This window comes from Bombus terrestris, chromosome 8 (genome assembly GCF_910591885.1).
Source record: "Bombus terrestris chromosome 8, iyBomTerr1.2, whole genome shotgun sequence".
In the NCBI taxonomy this organism is placed as follows: domain Eukaryota; kingdom Metazoa; phylum Arthropoda; class Insecta; order Hymenoptera; family Apidae; genus Bombus; species Bombus terrestris.
Window position 1 is genome coordinate 2,769,329 of NC_063276.1, and position 24,366 is coordinate 2,793,694.

The 24,366-nt window shown below is 37.5% G+C and overlaps 1 protein-coding gene across 3 annotated transcripts in view; it reads right to left on the bottom strand.

The window, feature by feature from the left end:
* The window catches only part of LOC100647422 (basement membrane-specific heparan sulfate proteoglycan core protein), a 263,946-nt gene that overhangs the window by 199,233 nt on the left and 40,347 nt on the right, over window positions 1–24,366 (bottom strand). For 2 of the 3 annotated variants that reach the window (XM_012310976.3, XM_003397028.3), the window contains exon 2: window positions 3,069–3,110. The exons of the other annotated variant lie outside the window; for it this stretch is intronic. The gene's annotated coding sequence lies outside the window, so the exon portion shown is untranslated. The remainder of the gene's footprint in view (window positions 1–3,068; window positions 3,111–24,366) is intronic. 3 annotated transcript variants of the gene reach the window in all.

Here is a 24,366-nt window from a genome sequence, read left to right on the forward strand (position 1 = left end):
TTTTACGCGTCATCTGATCGACTAATGCTTGCAGAAAAGTTATTCCGTTTCAAAGGACGTTCGAATACTTTCGCGAGTCACTGCATATGTAGCATGTTAATACATGGTTGTCCGAAAAGGGTGTTCTTTTTACAGACCCATCTTTCACAATCTTTATACAATCATGGATCATACGTAGTTCGATAAAATAATGTAAAACGAAAAATGTGCGTTCATCATTTCCTTATAAAACGAAAGAAACTTTTCGGACGACCTAATACGTATAAAATAGTCAGAAACGCGCGTTTCTATAAAGTTAGAGTGCAAGTTGTTAATGGAAATTCGTTAATTTTTATGTACGTTCTATTGTTGCGGCGTTTTATTGCATTGGGTTGAAAACTAAGTGATTTTGTCAATACCAGCTAATGACAAAATCCGCAATCAGTTAGTCGCCAACCTAATATTTCGAGGTACGTATTCGTTCGAGTATATTCGATGCTCTCTCTCTCAAAAAATAAGAGGAAACAAGGAAACGATCCTGCAAGGATTTCGCGAACCATATTAATGGAAAATCATAAATGGAACTGTTCATCTTGTATCCTTTTCTTTTTCTTTGGTGAAAGTGGAAGTGGAATAAAACGCTCTAACCATAACATTTTTAAATATATACTTTGAGAGTTTTATTCGCAGAGTAATTCCATGGAGTTCGAAACTAAATTAGAGCATTTAATCGAGTTGTGATTTTTTAGAGTGATACCGGACGGCCGCGCGGACGTAGTGGTTTGGTTGGGAATACTTCTGAAATCAATAATTCTGTTATCGCACCTCGGACTTTTCAACGGAAAACTTGAAACTTTAATTAATGAAGGGTAACGATTTTTAAAACGTCGCTGTTAAGCACAGTTATCTAGGTTGATTGGTTATTTTATATTACCGGTATAGTCATTTTCCTACAATCGCATTGAGAGTTTGAAATTTACGAGCTCGTACTTTTAATAACAATTATTTTACGTGCAAAAGTTACCGGTTCGATATCGACTATTTTGTAGATCGTACATAGTCCGAAGGCATAAAGCTTGTAGAAATCGCAAATAAATATCGTGTTTAAAATTATGTGTGTTTTTTTTCTTTTTTTAAATAATCGTTTCATTCATGCAATGGAATTTCTCTATCGTCAGGCCATCGTCACGCAGAAACCACGTAATTTTCTCAGTTCTCTATCCACACTCGACGAAACTCTTATCGAAGATTCGATGTAGGCTATACGTAAATCGAAATTCTCAAACGTCAAGATTTTTATGAGAAACGTTGATAACATATTTATGAAGGAAGAAAGGAAATTTACACGTCGTATCTTCGTTGATGTTCGGTTTACAAGATGAGCAAGGCCATTATACGTATTTCGTTTCACGAGCATCGAAATACACGTGGAACGTGGCTGCAGTAGAATCGAGATCGACTCTTAAGAAAATTTCATTTTTAAATTTCAAACTTAGCTCCGTTTCTTGGAATTTTTGCATCGTACTCGAGCAGGATTTTATGAGCGATTTTTACTTCAGTTTTTGAAACATTAATCTTCATGAAGTCGCAGTAGAGAGCTTTATCTCAGATAGGTAGCTTCTCAAGCGTCTTGCTTTATATGAAAGAATCGTCTTTTTCTTCTGTTTTTTTTCTTTTTTTTTTTTTTTAATGTGAATTTGGAACCTATTCAAACTTTCCGCGTTCCACGTTGAAAGTGTCGTAATTAGATGTATGAAAAGATGTTATTCAACGTCCTCGACTTGAATACACGTAGCAACGCGACGTAAAAGGGGCAGAATAATGTTTTAAATACACGTGCAGGTGTTGCAACGGACGTTAGCATATCAGAATTAATCGAAACGGTAAATCTCTCGTTGAATCACGCCCGGCTATCGTTCGTGACTTATCGGGCGAGCAGCTCGTGACTCGTGGTACGTCCTATCGAGGACCGATTACGAACCGATTGCAAGTCGTCAAAAAGATGCATTACCCTCTCTCATCTAACAACCAAAACTTGCACTCTAGCACGGTTAACTTGGTAAAATGTCCACTTATTCGGCGCACAGGTACGTGTCTCTTGTAGCAAAAGACAAATCGAATAGTCCACGAATATTTTAATAAATGAAATTTTCTTACAATATATCAGGTTGTCCGAAAAGTGTCTTTCTTTTACAGACGCATCTTTATACAAACATGGAACCTAATCTATCAAACTTTGCGATCTTTATCTTGATAAAACAAAACGGATCACACGTAATTCGATAAAATAATGTAAAACGGAAAATGTTCCGCATTCATTATTTCCTTGTAAAACGAAAGAAACTTTTCGGACGACCTAATACGTTTATTGTATACGATAGAATTCCGCGCGATAGGCTATGTAGGGATTCAAGATATTTTAACAAATTACGCTTGAGAGCTTGCTCGGACAATGATTACTATAGCAACTAATATCGAAAAATATAGTACCGCGATGTAAAAAAATATTCGCGTGTCATCGAGGCACATCGAGGCACATCGACGTATACCGAGGTACATCAGTCACGGATATTGCACGCTTTTCACGCATGCACACAATCGTTGCTGACAGAAGGCACATACACGCATCCGTCAGGAAACGCATGCAAGAAACTGCATCCCCTGCGAGTGGTCCTATCTCTGCTTATGTACATATTCACGGAGAGGCCGAGCAGCTGACCTGGATACGTACGAAATGATACATTACCAGTTGTTGCCAGCGTATTATGAATTTTTAGTTTTTATCAGAACAAGCCGCGTGCATTGTTTTTAGCTAGTTTTAAACCGCTATTAAAACGCTATGGCGACAACCAGCATCGTTCGCTTCGTTCTCAGCCTCGGATCGTGTCGCTCCACGCGAAACAATTCTTACAGGCTGACGATTATCAAACAGACGATCAATTTGCTACGCTATTGGACTCGTATATAATACATGCAGTCAGCTTTCGTTTTTCTTTTTTTTCTTTTTTTCTCAATCTTTGTACGCGACGCTCGCATAATCTGCAACGCTCTGTAACGTCTATCGCGATTCAAGTTTCACGTCTATTTACCTTTCATCGTTTCCCCACGTCGAAGCGAACTCACTGCGATTCCTGCAAGAGAAATACAAGCGCATGTTACACATATTTACGTCGAATGTTACGTCGATAGGTTATACGATATAATTGAAGGGAAGAGAAGGGTAAGGGTATTATAATAAGCCCTTAATTTCTTTTACCGATATTGACATTCTCGTATTAATATGTCGATTGAAAGAAAAAAGGAGAAAACTCGTTGAAAGAGAAATATAGATTCGATGTTAAAACGTTTATTTAATTTACGTATTTAAGTTACTATCTCCGATATGGGGAATGTTAAAACAGAGATTCGGGCGCAGTAACATTTGTTCTTAAATGTAGAAAAATATGTTACGGAAACTGCCTTTTAGTTTCAAGTCCCTGAGAAATCGAAGAATATTGGATTTCCTCGAACCGGTTAAACTTTCTTATCGAACAAGTTTTGCAAAGTCTGGCGCGGAAATTTGTTCTATGCAATCCAAGAATACGAATAAAAGTTTCATTTTATCTAATGGTGTCTTCAACTTTATAAATAAACAGGATCGAATAATAATTCTATTCGCTCGTAATATCTATACGAACGACGTGAAACATCGTTCTTACGAAACTTGTTTATAATAGCAAGTTGCAGAGAGAAGAGTCGCGTAAGGGAATTCAGTTTCCTATCGTAATATTTAATTTTAATTTTCGCTTAATTTTAAGTGCTCCACCGTAGTACCGATTTTGTCGAGAGATACGTGAGCTAAGTAGCTGCGAAAAGCGACTTGCAAACACCTGGCTTCGATTTAACCTCAGCAACTGACCCAAGTACGTCGGATAATAAGATATAAAAAAATACAGAACACGCGTATCTATAGATGGAACAGATGACATATGTAAAAATTATTTCGTAAAATAAAGTCATTTTAGCAAAATTTCGCTTGATTAAGCGTCGCGTCGTTCCACTCTTATTCATATTGCACGCGTCATAAATCGGTGGGATATTATAAAATCAAAGCAATTAACTTGAAATTTTCAATAGCTTTCATCGAGATCTCAGTTATTTTTTAAATAAAAATATTTAACTTTAATGGCCATCTGTTATAATATCACGTGGGTAATATCGGGCCAATTCTATATCGATTCATCTCAATTTGAAAGCAAATTAAAAGCAATATTAAATAATAAATCTCATATTCGATATAAATAGTAGGTACGATGTACACAGTAGGTACGTTCAACTTTTTTACGGCAACTGTTTTTGTTCGAGCAAATATTTAAAAGCAAGAAACAAAGTTAACGCGATAATTAGAAACGTAATTTTCACGTTCTTTGAACTGTAGGATGCGCGAAACGGTTTAACGAGTATGGCTATGCAACGTATGCAACAAATTAGGTAAAAAATTAATTAGCGTAACTTATTCTAGTTTATAGCTGAGAAAACCAATGCCATGCACGACGAATCAATGGACGTAAAAATACTCGTTCGATACATTTCAAACTTAGTCCTAATTGACTCTGTCTACTAACTCTGTATCCTTCTAGAAGACTTTACGAAGTCGTTTGGTATACTACTTTGGTATACTAAAAATATGTGCTGTTAAATTTATCTTGATTCAAAGATACACCGTCTGGAGAATCCAACTATTCCGTAGGTAAAACTTCGAGGATCTGGTAAATAGCAAGAGTTCCGCTTTCACGATTACGCTGCATGTGGTTAAGCGTGAAAATATTCTTTTGGCTCGTACTACGTTGCTATTAGGCGCAGAACTCGGCTGTAACGGTCCAATCGTTAGCCAAATTTTTAACAACTCCTGCGAGTTCTATTGTAAATATATCTAATTGCGCATAAAAATTCTAGTTAAAAACACATTTAAACTTCCTCCGCTAAAGCCGAAACGGAATACGCTTTCAAATGGAAAACGAGGAAAATGAGAAACTAGAAACAAAGAATTCGATTCCAAGTGTATATACATAGATATATAATTGTTACGAACTAACAGCGTACGAAATTTACGACCATGTTACGTATACCACGTTAATTTAGTTTAAGTAGTCTAAGTCAACGGTAGCTGCTAATTCCAACGAAGGCAGCTCCGATGATCTTGCGTTTCAAAGAACATTCTCCTCGGCAACGTACACAAGACTCTAGCCGTTGCACGTTTCTTCCCAAAAAATTGTCAACGAAAGACTGTCGTCACGTAGAAACGTCTCAGAGGTTACTCAGAAGACTGTCGTTATCAACGCATGTGAAGATCAGGATCGTCGAAGCTGCCTTGCCTAAAGTCGACGTTCAGCCAACTGTGTATTTATAAAATCCTAATCTGTAGACAATCTTCGAATCAAGTGAGACTTGTATATCGATTCAGCGAGATGAATCATCGGTTGGAATCGAAAATGCCAAACTAGTTGTAGAAAGAGCCGCGTATGGCATGTTCGAAGACATTACACTCGAGCGAAGAACAGCTTAATGACGACGGTTATAAATGGAGCAGGGAAACCAGGAATAGTATGGCAATCTGAATAACAAGAATCACGTATGGCGTGTCTAGTCCTCCAAGTATATACTCCGATACTTGCAGTTGCACGCTGTTTAAATGCCTCGATAACACAGGCTAAAGGGATATGCTTCGAACAGCAGATTTGCACGTGATTTCTGATCCCACCATACAGTCACGTCACGAACTGTCACTGTAACAGCAACTATTCTCACGCAGACATCCTGTTGACGGACCACCTCTGTAACTGCGTTATGCACACGTATACGGAATTCTGTTCGCCGGCGGACACCGATTGGCCGTGACAACTGTCACGTCAAAACATTTCTCTCGAAAATGCTCAACAATTTGTCACGATGACGCCGTGTTAACCCTTAACGACATATGTACTTCCAATCTATACACGCAAGATCCGACGAAACATTCCACCAATTCCAACGACAGAATACCCATCATCTTCGACACAACGAACATTTTCATACATCGATGACGTTCTTTAGAGTAGGGGAAATTATACCGATAATCTGTTACATTTGCTTAAGACACGAATAAAATTGCCATATAATATAATATAAATTGCCCGAGTTCAGATTGAAAAGGAGGATACCGCGATAATTTAACTTTCCCTGATGCGAAGCAACGTCGTATGATCCCTCGTAACCGTAAGGAATTCGAGTATAGCGGTTCTCTATCAAATTTTCATCCACGTTTGGTAGCGCTATGCCACCAAAATTTAATCGCTACTTTTGACGAGTATACTCGTCGCGTAAAAAAAAAAACAACGAAGCAGTCATTTCGTCGCAACTTAATGTCGCTTACTTTTTGAGACACACTTTAGGTGTCGCGCTTTTCAAAGAGCGCAGCAGCTAACTGGTTAATCGCGCTTTATTACTTTCCCGATCGATCGTACGTCTGGGAAGACGCAATTCGTATCTAGTTAACGTACGACGACATCATGCTACGAATTTTCTAAGGAATTTCGAACATTCCTTCTGACGTAATTGAACGGAACAATGCGATCGTTATATCTGAAATTTCCCATGTTTTTGCGGAAACGAGCTTTCTTTCAAAGTATCGCAAGGCAAACTTCGTTAGGTGACTGAAGGAGGAAGAATTTCCCGAAGAATCTCGGAGCAACGAGCCATCGTAATTCGTAATGCTCCGTGTCTAAGAAAAGAAGCTACACAAATATCGCCACTGGTTCCGTTCGTCTGTACATCTACGTAAATATCTATAACATACACACGTAGGTGTAAGGCAGCTGAGTCGGTCGATTCTACTCGCACACTTTGAAACGTCGGAGACGGCGTCACTGAATGAAAGAGGGACAAGGAGAGGGTAAAGAGGATGGCGCGAAGGAGGATGCCAACCGAGTACTACTCTGTTTGCTAATTACTCGGCGTCGGCACATTTGCATTCACGTTCGCGCCAGCCTCCGACTAGCAGCGTTAACCTTCTCATTAAACGTAATTGTTTGCAATAATTTGATGCCACCTGTCTCCCTCCTGCGACGACCAACCTTACGACCAACCAGCTCCTCCATCGAGTCTCGTCGCGCTCTCCTACCTTCTCGACTGTTGCGCCGCTTGCCACGCTCGTCTTCCAGCATTCAATGCTGTCACTCTTACGCACTTGATCGCGTTTTCGTGTTCGTGTACACGTACAAACGCCAGCGAACCACTCGCGTCGGTCTACCAGTCGTCTACTACTCGAACCGTGAATACGTTGATACGACCATGGTGCGCGCGCTCACGCACCTACACACGCGCGTTCCAAACCAGAGATTCCTGATTCCACTTGCTCCTGAAGGACGGAGAGCGTGTAGTCGTAGCCTGGATCTAGTTGCGAAGGGCTTTTGTTTCAACGACGACGTTCGTGGCATGTACACAAACGTACCGCGCACATGTAATAATAGCGACTTCACACGTACGTTCTTGGACACGACAATTACAGATGAGCCGATTAATTGGTGGAGTCCTCGTCGGATCGGCAGCTATAATAGAACCGAATTGCGGAGTAATAGGCACGTCATTTCTGAACTCTGTGTGCTGAAAATTTATTCGTTAACGCGGCTATCCGGAAATTTCTCAGTTTCGTCGTTGCTCGGTCGGGCTTTTCTTTCCAAACCGTGCTCCAACGACGCAACGTAATTGGCGTACCGCGGCAAACTGTTTGCGTGGCGATTTTGTTATTGGCGTTAGTCTTAGCGGTTGCTCCATTTGCATGAAAATTCCGCGACAAATTTCGATACTTGTTCAACCTGTTTGATGCTTCAATTACGAAGTTACTTTATCTTATATATATATTACTCCGTCCTATTACCTTTCAACGTATCAACGTGTCGCACGACTAAATAATTTCCAGTTCTTCTCGTTTAGGATCACAGCGTACCGTTATTTGTCCTGCTCTCTGAATCGTTAGGTATTTCCTTAAATTCACATGGTTTTAAATACGGACGAGCGAATGATCGAGAACTGGGAAAATATTTTCCCGAATAAGTGCAATTCCACGGAGAATCCGTAGCAACGAATTTTCTAGCTTAGCGATATTTTCTCGTGCTGACACTCCCAATATCCATGTTCGTTTCTTCGCCTTCGGCGCAACTCTTCTCCAACTCCGCGTGTATCTTCAATGTTTGCCGTGCAAAGTGAGTACACCTTGTATCATTTCGCGACGCCACGCCGAGCCAATAAACATTCGCGAGCGATAAATCCTTCGCCCCGACTTCGTTCCAACGGATCGCAACAAACTTTGCCTTGTGACAAGACGCAACGAGAGGCCTTTCAAACTTTTATACTCGCTGTTCCTCCCTGCGTATCGATACGATCCTTATCGGACATCGATCCGTCTTTCGTCTGTTCCTTAGAAATTTCCGAATAAAAACGATCCCAGATTTTCCATAGGAAAATGTTGCGATAATTATGTCACCGATTTCGACGACTTTCCAGCAAGTTGTAGAGCCCAACGCTTCAAACAATTTTTTCTTGCGCTTACAACCTCCGCTCGGCTCTGCTTCCGGAGATATTTGCAAAAATATTTTTGACATTTTTGCTTCGATGCGCTTAGCTCTGGATCGGGCACGTCTACGCCACGCTCGAATCGCCATGAATTTATAATCTCGCGTCTCAATTTGCAAAGACGGGGAAAGAGCCAAGAGATTTTTAGCGACGTACAATATATCGTCTAACTCTAATCAGATACAGGTCACTAGATTTCGCTAGAAATTAAAGCGAAACTCGGCGCGAATTGACCGAGATCGGATGAAAACTTATTTAATCGTTAGCCAGCTTGATGAACCGCATTGGGATAGGCTCGGGTCAGATACGTTAATCCGACCGCCGCGAGGCGTCCGACCAACGTTTAATTATAGCACTGAAACTAATTAATCTAACTAAAAGTCGTCTCTCGGTTTCCTCGAACAGCTAAGACAATGCTCTCCAAGAGCCAAGCTACGCTGTGTTTCTTTCTCATCTCCCTGTGTTTAATCGAAACGCGTTATAGCAAACACATCGCTGACGGAGCACAAATGTTGACGGCATCCGACGCGCATCGAAGCAAACGCGTAAAAAATATTTTTGAAGGAAAGCTTAGGAAAACTAATTTAAAAGATACTCGAGAATCCTTCGAAGGTTCAGGTTTTCTTACGCTACGGAATACTTTACGTAAATCAGCCGAACTGACTGTGGCTTTAACGTGATCGGAGACAGATAACAATATTCTGCGGGCAAGCTTTGAGCGGTTTCAACTTTTCACAGTTATCGCACTTGGATACATACTACGTACATATACATATAAAAATGTAAAACTTGAGGTAAATTAAGGTAACTTAATTCGAGGATCACGTACGGCAGACTCGTCGTTCGTCGTTGCTTCGTCAGCCGGCGCAAGGGGCATACGCGTTCCGACGCAAACTCTGCGTCACGGGTCAGGGCGCGCGGCGTCGATCATTAGAAAGCTCTGCTGAGCGTGAGCCAACACCGAAACAAAGTATGCGCTTAGATGCGCCACCGAGCCGGGCGTCTCAACGCCGCACCGCAATTCGCTTACAGTTCCTGCTTCCATATCGATATTATCCGTGCTAAAGGGATCGTACGGAATACTATTAGAAGCTTGTTACATACTGTTTATTAGGTATAATTAGTTTCTGTTCCCGGCGAAAGCTGCTTCTCGCAGATTCGCTCGACTGAAACTACCATTGCTGGTATTTTACGTTCTATATATCGCATTTATTACACTGCGTAATTACTCTTGTTCTCGTTAAATTATTAGCGAGATACCGGTTCGAAAGAGGTGACCCGATTTTGGACTATGGAAGTATTTTAGTAGAGCAGAATATTTTAGAGTACGGGACACGAAATGGCGAAGACAAGCTCCGTTACTCTTATTACAATATATCGGCTTGGCAACTAAGTGATTGCGGGTTTTGTCGATACCATCTAATGACAATATACGCAATCACTTAGTTGCCAAGCCAATATATGCTACGAACGAAACTGGAAAATCTCCTCGAGTTGTCGATTTTCTCATTCCTCGATGATGGTATCTATAGAAAACGCTTATACAGCGGGCGTCATAATCCAATTACCTGCAAGGAATCGTCGTTATTCAAGTTGCCCTACATAATTCTCCTTCGATATTCTGGTATGGAATAAGACACCGTATCGGACATACGTTTACGACAGCAGCGGCCTTGATAACATCATCGACAAGAAGATATCAGCTTGCAATTAAAAGTGGTTTTAATCCGTTCTTCTCGAGCGTCTTGTATACTTTTAATGCACACACGCCATACGTTACACTTTGCGTAAGGCTACGAGTTTGTACATTTGCGAAAACGTAGCGCGGAATCTTTAACCGTCGAATTCGACAAACTTTAACGAACTGCGGTAAAATTTCTAACGACGCTAGAATTACCGTCGAAATTACGCAAGGCCACGAGCCCCTGTGCTCGTTAAACACCAAGTCCCAACTTTAATTTCTTTTTAGTTATGGTAGCGTTGCGTACACGATGGTAATTCTACGAGCGGGGTTGGCGTATACGCGAAGCTTGAAATTCTGAAAATCTGGCCGATTCGCTGGCTCGTGTTTAGAAGAATTAATTACAGAACGTGATATTTGAAGTTATCGCTTAATTCTCGCAACATACCTTGCAGCAGATAAACGCGTATTAGAATTCAGATACTCGGCGTAAACGATTTACGATCGAGAGAACCGAGGAAAAAGATACGGGGAATGTATAACAGTTAACTATGAACCGCGTAACGAGTTTAGGCAGATTTTGCCGACCGAGCGTGTAAAATTACGATAAGAAATTTACAGGAAGAAAGTAGGGGAAAAACGTCGGAATCGTGGCAACCGCTACTCTAGACGAGCCGATAAAAGCATATAAACGCGTAACGTTAAACCGTAAAAAGCGAAGCAAATGATGGAAAAACGGTGTATCGAATCGCTAATTGCAAGATCGATATCAAATATTTCCGATAGCATGGCCGATTTCCAGCCAGCTACGGAATTTTTACATCTGTTTCTCGCACAGACGCATTAACGGTACATTAGCGCGATAAAAAGCCATTTGCGCTAACAGCCAAGCGGATAGAAGCTCGTCGTCGTGATTTCTCTACGGCTCCGAGCCATAGCTAGCGACTATGGACCGCGATTCGTTTCAACGAATCGGCGATAATACACCGGCACAGCCTTAATGTAGACATTACCGGCTCGATTGCGACCCGATCGCAAGAATCCAGGTCGTCGTTTCTGACGCTTATTTAACGCAATATTTCGCCGGCAACAATATTCAGGAACGGCGGTGAACCGTCTCGCCAGATAAAGGCGAAGAGAAAAGCAAGCGGAGACGAAATAAGGGCAGAGGGAAAAAGAAGAAGGGAATTGGCGCTTCGCGCAACTCTGCTATCCGAGCAACACTCGTATAAGACCACAGCTAAGCAGCTTATCTGTTGATGATGCACTGTATTTTCCGCCCATCGTACACTGCCGCTGCTAGACACCGCAGCGCCGGAGTGTTCCCGCTTGATAGCGTGTCGTTTTCTACCGCACATAACCCGCCCTTTATTCTCGCTTCCTCCTTACCAGTCCTTACACAGTCCCCTTGGCTACGTTTTCCCTCCAACGCAACCACCAGCTTTGCTATCGCCACTACACGCCGACGCGCCACGTCCCTGTGTTTTCTATCGGTCGCCAAACTATCGTTCTCCTTGCCTCGCTACCTTTTTCTCGGAACCGCCAATTTCTGTCCGGACCAGTCACCTTGTCAATGCCAGCGCGACGCGGACCTCGCGTCCAACGCGCTCCGATCAATTCGTACGGTCTTCGTTGCGCTATAACTTCGACAACGTATTCGAAATTAGCGTGTCTGCCCGTTTGGGAAATACATACGTTGAAAGTTGACTCTCCACGAAGCGAGCTCTCTGGAAGCGAGCAAATAACGGGCTTTGCGAGAACTTAGGCGAGCGAAATACGTAGATACATCGTGTCACGGTATACGGCCAAAAGATCCTGACCTTTCGAAAGGGAAGAGGCAAAAGGCAGAAGGAGGGTGCAGCGGTGCTTATCGTTTGCTTTCAACGATCGATACTTGGAAAACTGATTTTTCTCTCGTAGCAATTAATAGTTTGACGATATTCCAATTATCATTGTCAATTTATAGCCACGAAGATTTATGACAACGACTGACGTTGTAATTTACATATTTTTCGCACGGTAAATGTCAACCTGAGGATTTAGCGGCATTAGTTATTCGCTTAGAACCACGCTAATATTATACTAAACGCTAGTTTATGGTAAAAGTAGTTACGTATACAGTGGCCATCGATCAAGCGCGTATGTACACGAAAAAATTCTGCTGGGAATAAAATGAAAGGTGCGATATTACACGTTCGAAGAGGAAAGAACGTGTGCGTTATATAAATTCGTAAGAATTACAGACTTTCGCTCGTTAATCGTTGCTAAACAACATCCTACAAGCGTTATCGCGATAATTTTGGTTAGAAAGAGTTTTATTCGCGTTAATGCTACTTTAATCGCTCGATAAAACACCACTGTTATACTTTCTTTCCTATGATATTAAGGATGATCCATAGCCAATAAATAATGACAAATTGTTATTACGTGGCGGCGTATACTACGGGTATTTTCCGAATTAATCTCATCGTCGATCGTAATAAGATCGTAAGAACGATCGTTGTAATCGGTTACAGACGGCCAGCGTCTCCTTCAAAATCGCTATAATTATTTTTCCAGCAACTCTGACGCTCCTCCGATCGGCAACGTTTTAATCGACGCTAATCTCGTGACTGCACCCCTTTAAGCTCGAATCCTCCCCAGCTTTTTCCAGCGTGAAGAAGGTTTCAATTGTTCGACTAAAACTCTACTTTGACATTCAGCGACTCAGACTCGTATATTGACCGCAATCTTACCTCTCGAAAGAGACGATAAAAAAAGGAAAAGAAAAAAGCTGAAGGAAACTTTGCAATCGCGATAGAAGTCGTTCGCAACACAAGTATACTCGGTCGGTCGCTGCTTTCCTTCTACGAAACGTCTGAAAGCGTCACGGAATATTCTTTAGGGCACCTAGCCTCGAATCCCAACAGATTACACAGTCTACGATGTCTCCCTTCCAACTCGTAAACGGTGTTCGCGGCAGCAGCCTTCTTCGACGGACAAGCCCAGGTAAAATCATTTTTATCGCTTTATATTTTGATACTCGTCGACAATGTGCTACTCGTGGCCAGTTTCGATGAGCGTTTCGAAAGCTGCACCGTATCCCTGGCGAATTGTTCGGTCGATTCCATGCGAGTAACCAAGTAGTCGAATTTACGTTACGTGGCTGCGCGTTTTTGAAAACTACCGCCCGGGCAAACTAGAAAGGAAGATTCTCATCGAAGTGCAGCTGCTATTCTATTCGCTTGGCAACCAAGTGGATGCGGATTGTGTCATTAGGTGATACTCACAGAATCGTGTAACGTTAGAACCACGACAGTCAAATTGGCTGGATTTACAATTTTCTAAATGTATTAACCCTCGTTTAGGGATCATGGTCCCAGATGGATTAATAATTCCAAAAATGTACTACACAACATGAAATTGCTTCTGTAAGAAAGTAATAAATCAATAAATATAAAAATATTCTATTATTACGTATTTTTTAAAGATCAGCCATTTTGACTGGTTTTGGCAGAAATAGCTTCGTGTTAACTATCGGTAGTTCTAGCGTTCATTCCAGTAATTCGATTAAAAGCAATCCTATGTTACACGTACTATCTATTCAAATATCTATTATAGTATTCAAACTAGGATAATCTATTATAGTATTCAAATTTTCAAATTTTCAAATTTGAATTTTTAAATTTGAATTTTCCAATTTGAATTTTCAAACTTTCAAATTTTCAAATTTGAATTTTCAAATTTGAATTTTCAAAATCGAATTTTCAAATTTTCAAATTTTCAAATTTGAATTTTCAAATTTCAATTTTCAAATTTGAATGTTCAAATTTTCAAATTTTCCAATTTGAATTTTCAAATCTGAATTTTCAAATTTTCAAATTTTCAAATTTGAATTTTCAAATTTGAATTTTCAAATTTGAATTTTCAAATTTTCAAATTTGAATTTTCAAATTTTCAAATTTGAATTTTCAAATTTGAATTTTCAAACTTGAATGTTCAAATTTTCAAATTTGAATTTTCAAAATTTGAATTTTCAAATTTGAATTTTCAAGTTTTCATATTTGAATTTTCAAATTTTCAAATTTTCAAATTTGAATTTTCAAATTTGAATTTTTAAATTTGAATTTTCAAATTTAAATTTTTAAATTTTCAAATTTTCAAATTTGAATTTTTAAATTTGAACTTTCAAATTTAAATTTTCAAATTTTCAAATTTTCAAATTTGAATTTTCAAATTTGAATTTTCAAATTTGAATTTTCAAATTTGAATGTTCAAATTTTCAAATTTGAATTTTCAAATTTGAATTTTCAAACTTGAATGTTCAAATTTTCAAATTTGAATTTTCAAAATTTGAATTTTCAAATTTGAATTTTCAAGTTTTCAAATTTGAATTTTCAAATTTTCAAATTTTCAAATTTGAATTTTCAAATTTGAATTTTTAAATTTGAATTTTCAAATTTTCAAATTTTCAAATTTGAATTTTCAAATTTGAATTTTCAAACTTGAATGTTCAAATTTTCAAATTTGAATTTTCAAAATTTGAATTTTCAAATTTGAATTTTCAAGTTTTCAAATTTGAATTTTCAAATTTTCAAATTTTCAAATTTGAATTTTCAAATTTGAGTTTTTAAATTTGAATTTTCAAATTTGAATTTTTAAATTTTCAAATTTTCAAATTTGACTTTTTAAATTTTCAAATTTTCAAATTTGAATTTTCAAATTTGAATTTTTAAATTTGAATTTTCAAATTTGAATTTTCAAATTTAAATTTTCAAATTTTCAAAATTTTAAATTTGAATTTTTAAATTTGAATTTTCAATTTTTCAAATTTGAATTTTCAAATTTGAATTTTCAAATTTGAATTTTCAAATTTTCAAATTTTCAAATTTGAATTTTCAAATTTGAATTTTCAAATGTTCAAATTTTTAAATTTGAATTTTTAAATTTTCAAATTTTCAAATTTGAATTTTTAAATTTGAATTTTCAAATTTGAATTTTTAAATTTTCAAATTTTCAAATTTAAATTTTCAAATTTGAATTTTTAAATTTGAATTTTTAAATTTGAATTTTCAAATTTGGATTTTCAAATTTGAATTTTCAAATTCTCAAATTTTCAAGTTTGTATTTTCAAATTTGAATTTTCAAATTTGAATTTTTAAATTTTCAAATTTTCAAATTTGAATTTTTAAATTTGAATTTTCAAATTTGAATTTTTAAATTTGAATTTTCAAATTTGAATTTTCAAATTTTCAAATTTTCAAATTTGAATTTTCAAATTTGAATTTTCAAATTTGAATTTTTAAATTTTCAAATTTTCAAATTTGAATTTTTAAATTTGAATTTTTAAATTTGAATTTTCAAATTTGAATTTTTAAATTTTCAAATTTTCAAATTTGAATTTTCAAATTTGAATTTTTAAATTTGAATTTTTAAATTTTCAAATTTTCAAATTTGAATTTTCAAATTTGAATTTTTAAATTTTCAAATTTAAATTTTCAAATTTGAATTTTCAAATTTGAATTTTCAAATTTGAATTTTCAAATATGAATTTTCAAATTTGAATTTTCAAATTTGAATTTTTAAATTTTCAAATTTTCAAATTTGAATTTTCAAATTTGAATTTTTAAATTTGAATTTTTAAATTTTCAAATTTTCAAATTTGAATTTTCAAATTTGAATTTTTAAATTTTCAAATTTTCAAATTTGAATTTTTAAATTTGAATTTTCAAATTTAAACTTTCAAATTTTCAAATTTTCAAATTTGAATTTTCAAATTTGAATTTTCAAATTTGAATTTTCAAACTTGAATTTTCAAATTTGAATTTTCAAATTTGAATTTTCAAATTTAAATTTTCAAATTTGAATTTTCAAATTTGAATTTTCAAATTTGAATTTTCAAATTTTCAAATTTTCAAATTTGAATTTTCAAATTTGAATTTTTAAATTTGAATTTTCAAATTTGAATTTTCAAATTCTCAAATTTTCAAGTTTGAATTTTCAAATTTGAATTTTCAAATTTGAATTTTTAAATTTGAATTTTCAAATTTAAATTTTCAAATTTTCAAATTTTCAAATTTGAATTTTTAAATTTGAATTTTCAAATTTGAATTTTTAAATTTGAATTTTCAAATTTGAATTTTCAAATTTGAATTTTCAAATTTGAATTTTCAAATTTTCAAATTTTCAAATTTGAATTTTCAAATTTGAATTTTTAAATTTGAATTTTCAAATTTGAATTTTTAAATTTGAATTTTCAAATTTGAATTTTCAAATTTTCAAATTTGTATTTTCAAATTTAAATTTTCAAATTTAAATTTTCAAATTTTCAAATTTTCAAATTTGAATTTTCAAATTTGAATTTTTAAATTTTCAAATTTTCAAATTTGAATTTTTAAATTTGAATTTTCAAATTTGAATTTTTATATTTGAATTTTTAAATTTGAATTTTTAAATTTTCAAATTTTCAAGTTTGAATTTTTAAATTTGAATTTTCAAATTTTCAAATTTTCAAATTTGAATTTTTAAATTTGAATTTTCAAATTTGAATTTTCAAATTTAAATTTTCAAATTTTCAAATTTTCAAATTTGAATTTTCAAATTTAAATTTTCAAATTTTCAAATTTTCAAATTTGAATTTTCAAATTTGAATTTTTAAATTTTCAAATTTTCAAATTTGAATTTTTAAATTTTGAAGTTTTCAAATTTGAATTTTTAAATTTTCAAATTTTCAAATTTGAATTTTCAAATTTGCATTTTCAAATTTGAATTTTTAAATTTGAATTTTCAAATTTTCAAATTTTCAAATTTGAATTTTCAAATTTGAATTTTCAAATTTGAATTTTCAAATTTTCAAATTTTCATATTTGAATTTTCAAATTTGAATTTTCAAATTTGAATTTTCAAATTTGAATTTTTAAATTTGAATTTTCAAATTTGAATTTTCAAATTTGAATTTTCAAATTTGAATTTTAAAAATTTGAATTTTCAAATTTTCAAATTCGTTACTATTATTGTTTCTATTATTGTTAGGATACTATACGTATCCTCGTGTTCGTCGTTATTTATTACTGCGTTTTCGACCTACGATATTCTCAAAGTATGGAACTGGGAAGAAAACAGGTACTAAACTCATTCGTCGAATGACACTGACAGAGGAAAAGACCCAGACAAATACGTAATCTTACTGATGTATTATGTTACAAACACATGGAGGAGCGTACAAAGCCGTCTGTCCGACAAAAGGAATCCTTCAGAAAGGGGAACCGAGGAAGAAAACTTGGAGGAAGCTGGCTGTCTCGCGTCCAAGTCGCTACGGGCTTTCAATCGACATTGATAGATAGGAAAAAATATTTGACATTAGAAAGAATCCTTTGGAAACTGATTTCTCATGCTGCATATGCGGTTGCCGCGAGTCTTTCTGGCTCGGTTCTAAGCTAAATAATTCTATACGATGTTCTCCGCTAGATTTGGTAATTTCATTCGAATTGTCGCGTATCCAAAGCGCTGTCACTGGTCGCTAACATCGAGCTGAAATGACACATGTACAACGCGACGCAACGTGTCGTTCTACGACACGGACATTTCTGAAATAGAAGAAACGTGTGAATTTACGACCGGCAAATATCATTACCATTAGCAGTTGCATCGATTTCCATGGAATATATTTTGTACCAAATGCCAACCACGACAAAATCCTATTTTTACCTCTGAAAGTTGATTTTAACGCTCGTTGACTTTTCATCGGTGAACGTCGACTGACCGAATTCTAAAAAATTCACACCAACGACACGAGTGATCTTTGTCCGATTTTATCGAACGTTACTTACTTAGGTACATATGTATATGATAAAAAGAAAGTTGGAAGGTTTTTTTTTCGATCGATTTATAGCCATGATATCGACAAAGTTTCTACATATTATCAGAACGTAGGTGGAGATACCTTTTGAGACGACAGAGTTTACGACAAGTACGCTCAGTCTTTGTTATTTCTAAGATCTTGAGTAACGATAGACGACATTTCCTTCGTCAACCACTGTGGCCAAGATTCAGGCCGAGAATCGAGCCAAGCGTTAAGCCAAGAAATTATTTTGTGGCCGTGGAAACTTCTTCCAGTCACAGTGGATTACCACGTGCCACGTATATACATACTCGCTTCTGCACTCTCGATATCAATAGAGGCGTCATGAACTCGGAACATGACCCGGGATTTCCCATTGATCTACAGCCGCTGTTCGCTAACGTTCCAGCCCTCTGATAGGCTAAGCGATTCCAGGCTCTGGAAACCTGTCCAAGAGAGCGAATAGTCGCTCATCCGTCATATTATAACGGATAAAGATTAGAATTAGGATTAAAATTAGAAGAAGAAGAGCGACGAGACTCGATGGACGATTGACTCGCCATGTTTCCAACTGTCGTTTTTGATCGTGGGTATATCGCAACGACGAATGTGAATTTTCGACGGTAGATCGTCTCGACGATGAAAATTACTAAATTTTGGTATCGATTTGCAGCTTATTCGCGAATATACGTACATCTTGCGATGGCGCTGATAAATTTCGAGTAAGCGACGACGATTAACGGGCGATTCGTAACGATTTTTCGCGAGGCAAGGGACGCAGAATACAACGAGATCGAGTAGAGCGTCGCGTCGGCTGACGTGGTGGCTCGTGCAACGGGATAAAATGATGCGATTCCGGTATATGTTATGTACACAGATATACAGAACGCGAGGACAGGGGAGAGAAGAGAAGCGTAGCGTTGCGTGTTAACGAATAAAGAATGGCATGTTGCACCAGCTGCATCGGATGGGACGCGGTGCACTGCAAAACGACATGCAACCGACAACGTGTCGGCAGGAGCAAAAAAGAGGTCGTAGGCAAAAGGACAAAAGTGAAGAGCCAAGTCAGCTCCTGGGGCCACCGGCTATCTATAGATGAGATAATTGCGCTCAAACCTTTTAATAGGAGAACCGAGAAAATTTCAACTGGTACGGCTGGTTTGTGGAACTGTGCACGGAACGCTGAGTTTTCCAATGAATCCTACCCCTGTGCTTTTATACGCAGAATTCGCAATTCCATTGAATTTCATCGTAAAAAAGAATCCGACATTTCATTTAAAAAAAAAAGTTAGTCATTAGTCCGCAAATCTTCTTTATTCTTTCACCGACTGTAAGGAAACTGACGTTGCTGAAACACGCCGATAACTTCCAAGCACCTTGAGCGCGGGAATTTTTAGTACCTAGAAAATGAAGGAACATCAACAACCAGGTTTTCAACGCGGATAAATAGCTGAAACTTTAGGCTGTTAAATTCGCGATAGCGTAAATAGTTGCTCATGTACGAAGTTACAGCATTTACAGTTGTATCGACGATAGCTCGGTAATAAAAATTGCGCGCTTTAAATTTAAATCAGTATCGTTCCGTATAAAGGAGAAACATCATCGCAAATCACGTAATTCGCGAGCCACTGGTTACACGTAGAATCGTACTAGCTACAAATCGTTAAATACAAATGAGAACAAATCTTCGCTAGGAATTTCTTTATCTCGGTCGTAGCAACGAATCGGATCTATAAGGAAATTAGAAATTTCACGAAAATAAAGAAACTTAGTACGGAGAGAAACGCTACTAGCTAACAACTCCCTTACGACGATGCGAACACCCTGTACGCTTGTTCGATACAAAGATATAGACGCACACACCAACACCATTTGCCGGTATTTTCTACTTTATGCACATTTACACGTTCCTAAACGTTCCGTTGCTTTGAATCGCACGTATGTCATTGGAGTGTAAAAAATTGGATCGGTTATAAACGTCAGAACGCATCCACATGCAGTAAAACCTGGAAAGCCGGAATAAAAGCTGTCAACGATCCCATCGATCTGCCGCCAATTTCCCCGTTTCTCCGTTTCCCGTGCCATTCGCATACGTAGACCAGACCAATTCATTGTACGGCCTGCGGCATCGGTCTGCGAAAGAAAACGCGTTCGCTCCCCCAGTGTGAAACTCTCGACTGACTGTTTATCCGGTTCATTTATCTGCCAGTTGGAGCACAGGTCGCGTTACATTCTTCGCAATGGCCGCTTTCGATAGAAACGAAGCACGCGGCGGTTGGTAAACGCGAACGATGCGACGTCGTAACTGGAAAGCGACAAATTCACCATGAGGTTAATAAACAACGCGTTGGTATAGAGAAGGCGGAAGGGAAAGTAGAGATGGACGCGATACAGACAGAATTAAACGGAAAAACAGCAAAGGAAAAAGGAGAAAACCGGCGGTGGATAAAGAGGCGAGTAAAAAGCGCGCTCCCGTCTCATTTCGCGTACAGCGCGAGAACATCAAAAGCAGCCGTCGAAATTGTCTGGAATGAAAGTGGGTTGCGGGTTGAACGGTCGAAAAAAAAGCAAAGAGCTGGACTGGCACGCGCTATCGTTCCAGGACGATCGATGCGAGCCGCCAAAAGAGCGAACATGTTGGGAAATCGAGACGTGTCGCGCAGCTGATTGTGAGTCGGCTGCACACTGGCGGCTGCTGGGATCGGGTCATCGCTCGTTACCATTACACCGCGCTGGCCGCGATACCATTCGTTTCGTCTCGCGTATTTCACCTGGACAAAGGGAGGATCGCGTATCGATCCAACGTCTCGTGTTTCCGTCGATTAAATTCCCCCGTCTTCGACGATGCTGGAAAATCGACTTGCCGAGAAAAATCTACGAAACGTTTCCATATTCCTGAAAACTGAAAACGATTTATTTTTCCGCTATCGCATCGTATCGTCGACGATAAGTCACTTAGCGGTAAACATCGTCGAACGTTCGATCTCTAAGAGAAGACGACGAAACGCTGCAAGTCCAAAAGCGAACCGAATTCGCAATATCGTGGATAAATCGCGTGTAAACCAAAATCAAACCAGACGTAATTCCCATCTAGCATCGATTGAGCGTACAATCCAGTCGATATGAAAAAATACTGGATTAATACCGAACGATTTCAATTGGTACAATGTAGGAGTAACAAGCTTCGACTAATAGCAGAGGAGAAATCAATTTGCAATTGTAATTCCTTGGTGTTGCGCGACATTTTCAAGCGCACATCGCCGGTGTTACACCCTTTTCGTTTCGCATACTTTAGGAAATAGGGTCATGCAGCTACCCGCTAATTAACGAAGATTTCCGTGCGTAATTATTTTTCGAAGTAAATAAATAGCAATCGTGCTCGTAAAGGTTTCGGAGCTAAACACCGCGATATTGGAAAAACGAGTTTAACCGCATTAACCGCACGTGTTACGATTTTAGCAAAAATTCATTCTTTTGAACGACAGACCCGCGTATTACGCGTTCTAGTTCTTAACTAACAAGTGGAACAAATAATCCAACATGGAACTTTATCCTTCGTATTCCGAGAATACTCGATGCCAAATGTCAAATCGTTGACATCGAATTTTTCAGATACGTTCATCTACCGATCCTTCTTCTTGTATTCCTTACTCTTCCTTGTTTCCTCTTCCATGAACGATACGATCCTGTATCCATAGCCGTGTAACAGGTTACGCGGATAGAAAAATTACAAAATCGATTGAAAATATTTTCCACGAAATTGCGTTTCGATGTTTAACTATAAATTCCTACGAACCTATATCGCGCAATATTTTCCGCTTGCAATTGCCGTGTAGTAAAAATTCAGCGGATCTATCGACCGAGTCGATCGATCATTGTCACGCATCAAAAACAATGGAACGAGACCGATATGAAGGCGGTTGGTCGGCGTAAATTGTAAACCCATTCATAGCCGGACGATCACTTTATTCCCGACGCTCTCGATGAAACGTTCTTTCTGGAATTGGCACGCCGCGCCGACCCGAGCCGAGTCGAGTCGCGCTACGCCAGTCCCCACAGTTCTATTTGCGAGTAAGTCTGATTAATCGGAACAAGGGTAAACACGACACGATTGCCATTAACACGCGTATACGTTTGATCCGTTTACGGGTCTCTCGCGCCTCCAGGCACTAGCTTTGCTACGTAAACACATTTACGTGGCTCGCTGTGAAAGGTTAATGATAATGTAAGTTCGCATGCGATAACCGCAAACCCAACGCGTTCTACGTCTAAAAACGTCGCACGGTGAACCGGGTTACCTGCGTTTCTACCTTCGACAGAGACGCAAAGGTTGGCCCGTTTCGGAAAATTGCATTACGAAACACCGTTAAATTGTACGTCCATCGGTCTGCTTCGGTTTCTTTAATCCGCGTATTCAAACAACGAAACTACGACATTGTGTTAACAGCAGTTTCATCCAAGTTCATCGACCCCTTAACCTCGTACAGACACATACTTTGAGTTACAGGTTACAGGTATTGAATTCAATGAATCGGTTGATTAGGTTGCGCAAAGAAAGGATGGAGAGGGAGATGGAAGGGAGCAAGACTTCCTAACTAACGTATTTAACCAACTTGGTAACGTAACTTCGTAACTTGGCAACGTATTTAAGGCGAGAATTTACGAGAATTACTACATATATTCGTGTAAATCTTGCTGGTGGCGAGAGAGCCGTGTACGTTATAGTTTCCTAGTAAACCGCTATCATTTATATCGCTCGGATTTTATCATAAATTCTTTCGATTCGTCCAAAACCATTTTATTATACGGTACCCTTATTTCTGAAATGTAAACGTAACTTACGTATACCCTAGGCTCCTGCAATGCGTTCTAATTCCTAGTGGACAGCGGATATTTCCACGAATGTATACAATTTAGATACAAATTTACTCGGTGTTACGTGGTATTTCGCTTAGCCGGAAACGGTGGAATATCTCACGAGGGATTAAAGTTATTAAAAAGTATTTTAACGAAAATTGTTTGGTTCGAACGAAGACATGCGAAGACATCGCATAGAGCAGATCATTTTTTCCTTTTTCTTTTTCTTTTCTGGATACGGTAGTGAGAAGATTTCGAGAAGATTTTAAGATCAATTTCGTTTTTTAAATGGAATATATCTTTTAACACATTAGTCGAAGCATCTCTTATATTATAAAAAAGTATCAACCGATTAACTTTGATTTATCAAATTTAACGTGTCTTTCCTCGTCTTTGATACGTTGAATTCGACAAATCGAAATTAAAACATCTACTAAACTAATAGTTTCTCGACACGAATGATACCTTTTTATAGGGAACGCGCCGATCGATGTATTAAAAGATATTCCATTAAAAAAGAAAAGCGAATTTGATCTTAAAATCTATCTCGCTACTCGACCCGCAAAGCAATAATTTAATCCTTTGTGAGATATTTTATAGTTCCAGTTAAACTAGAGACTTTTTTATGTATACACAAGATCATAAAAATGTTTTGCAAGATCGTAAAAACTCGTGCATTTCTTGTGCGATACGTATATATGTTTATACTCGATATCTCGTTACAATTTACGTAAAAGGTTTATTTAACTCGTCAAATTGATTGTTTATCGGTAAATTCCTATTAGGCACTACTCTTGTTACAGCATTCGTATCAATAATTATACAGTGAATACCAGCTATAAACCACGTCAAACTATAAACCACATATTTCCAATTTTGAATGGTTGGTTGAACGTCAGATGTTGCAGATTGCGTTTCGAATCCGGATGGTCGAGTTTGATTAAAACTACGCTATTATCTATAAATTGATAACCTGAATCGCGCATATCATATTATGTATTACAACGAATCTTGTCTTTAACGCCTGAATTCTTTAACACAATGCCGTGTCCCTAATTTTCCTATTTACGTATAACTATGCACGTACGGTTTACGTGTATCTGGATAATATTATCGTTTCCCCTTCCCCCCTTTTTTTTCTTCTTTTTTAACATATTCCTCGACTCTCGAATTTCATCCAACCGTGCAATATGAACGAACATTTTGCAAGGATGCATGCACGTGAAGCTGCAATTCATTTCAGTCAGATAAAATCATTTTAACATAAAGCCCATGACACAGAATTTATTAAAATTTGGTTGAAAGCTCATGGCGCATAATTTTGTAAACATTGTATTTCACGGTAATCGAAGCATAATATAACTTACATCCAAAAATATCCCAAGTTTTCAATTGAAGTCGCGCTAAATGAATTTTACAATTCCCATATGCGACTTTGCTA